A 2,528-nucleotide genomic window follows, 5' to 3' on the forward strand; every position below is an offset into this window, starting at 1 on the left:
GAAACAGATGAACCCACTCACCATTGGACACGTCAGCCCCTTCCATCAGAAACAGATCCCACAGACAGAAAGCCTGGAAGGACAGAGTTGAGCGGAAGGGCGGAGGAACCCACTCACCATTGGACACACAGCCCCTTCCATCAGAAACAGATCCCACAGACAGGAAACCTGGAAGGACAGAGTTGAGCAGAAGGGCAGAAGGAGGTGTTTGGGTGAAGAAAGTTGGCCCCGGGAAATTTGGGCCAGAGGGACGGGTGAGCACCGGCCTACCAGATGCCTGAACATGGAAACACATTTGGGGACGGCCATGCCATTAACAGACTTTATGTTTCTGGGTTCCAAAATCACTGTGGATGGTGACTGCAGCCATGAAATTAAAAGATGCTTGCTCCTTGAAAGAAAAGCTATGGCAAACCTAGAGGGCGTATTAAAAAGCAGAGACATTACTTTGCCGACAAAATTTCGTATAGTCAAAGCTGTGGTTTTTCCAATAGTCATGTACAGATGTGAAAGTTGGACCATAAAGAAGGCTGAACATTAAAGAATTGATGCTTTTGAACTGTGGTGCTGGAGAAGACTCTTGAGAGCTCCCTTGGACAGCAAGGAGATCAAACCAGTAAATCCTAAAGGAAATCAATCCTAAATATGCAGTGGAAGGACTGATGCTGAAGCTGAAGCTCCAATTCTTTGGCCACATGATGGGAAGAGCCAGCTCACTGGAAAAGGCCCTAATGCTAGGAAAGATTGAGGACAGGAAGAAAAGAGGGTGACAGAGGATGAGATGGTTGGACACCATCACCAATTCAATGGACATGAGTTTGAGCAAACTCCGGGAGATGGTGAAGGACAGGGAGCCTGTCATGCCGCAGACCATGGGGTCACAAAGAGTCGGACACAACTGACAAACAGTGCTGTTGATTTTAGCCAGAGGGTCCCAGGAGGGCTTTGGGAGGTCTGCAGCTTCTGAGGTCCGGAGGGCCCGCCACCCGGGGGTCCAGCCGGAAGAGCGGCATCCACAGGGAGCTGGAGAAGGGTCTCGTCAGCATTAGGCTAAGCAAGGGCCTGGTGGGGAGAAGCAGGAAGTGAGACCCCCATCCTGGTCCTGGAACACCCGGCTGTCAAGGGACAGCCAGGCTTTTAGAGGAAGGGCGGGGATGGGAGTGAACAGCCACTTCAGGTAGTGAAACCAGCAACCGGGACACAGAATGACTTCTTCAAGGTCACAGGGAGTCACCCTGAGCCACACTTCCTAATGCTCGCCCATTACACGCAAGAGCCACAGTCATTGAATGAACACTTCTCTGGGTCAGACACGTTGAAAAAGCATAAGACTGCAGGGCCACGCAGACAGCAATACTGCAACAAAGGCCATAGCCGAGAGACAATGTCAAAGAGGCTTAAAGGGTCCCCACTCTCACCTTGCCCCCCCCCCCCCAGCTAGGGGAGTCACCCCACACTTATGGGGCCATGGGGCAGCTCAGACTCCCAGTAATCTGGACTGGAACTCGTGTGCAACAGAATTGTGTTAATCAAAAAGGAAAACAGTAGCAGTGTTTTACTCTGAGGATTACCTGGTCACTCTAACACACTCTGGGTGCATACCGAGCCCGTGCAAGCCGTGCTGAGGGATTAAACCCAGGACAGCCGGAAAGGTGCGCCCTGCAGCAGCCAAGACCAATTCTGCTTCTTGCCTGTTTGCTTTGAGCAACAGGGTGCCCATTCCCACCCCTGTGGCATGGAAATGCCAGGACAGAGCATTTGTTTTCATCCGCAAATAGGAGTTCTTCGAAGAGCGATGCTCATCCACACAAAGGCCACTAGCCACAGCCCGTGATCTAAACTTAGAATCATCAAAACTAAATAAATGAGAAAATTCAGCCTGCCCAACACAGCAGCCTCATTCTAAGAGCTCCGTGAGCCGCGTGGGGCTGTGGCTGCCACCCTGGACAGAGCAGATAGGAAAGCTTTGCCTTGCGCATCGTGGGGCAGCTTTGCTGAGCTGGAGCAGGGCAGCACTGTTGCCAAGCTCTCGGCTCTCTCTGCACCAATGCCAAACAGAAATGTAGAGGCGGGGTCATGGAGCAGAAGCGCAGAGGGGCTTCACTACTTTGCCAGGCAAAGGGGGAACACAGCAGGCTAGCGCCTCAAGAACTGTGCCCCGCTCCCTGATGAGTAGGCAAAGGTTATATAGTCAGGCCACAGTATGTGATAGGATCTAGGTAGTAACTGCCTTGTAGCCTTTTATTCTGCAGTTTCAAAAGGGTGGAGTGCTGAGAAGCTGAAGGTGTGTGCAGGGCCCTAGGTGGTGCCTCTTCTAACGTGGCTGCACGTCTGCCTCGGGTGGTTTTGTGGCTACTTCTCCTTTGCGGAGCTGCTGTCCTGCCCTTTGGAACTCAGAGAAGGTCGTGGGGCCAGAGTTCTGCCTGCAAGGGATGGGGCACAAAAAGGCCTCCATGCCCTGGAGTTCCGCAGCGCCACTGTCAGCATCAGCACCCCACAAACTCCCTTCCTCCCCCCTCCGAAAACAA

The sequence above is a fragment of the Odocoileus virginianus genome, chromosome 1, assembly GCF_023699985.2.
Source record: "Odocoileus virginianus isolate 20LAN1187 ecotype Illinois chromosome 1, Ovbor_1.2, whole genome shotgun sequence".
NCBI lineage: Eukaryota > Metazoa > Chordata > Mammalia > Artiodactyla > Cervidae > Odocoileus > Odocoileus virginianus.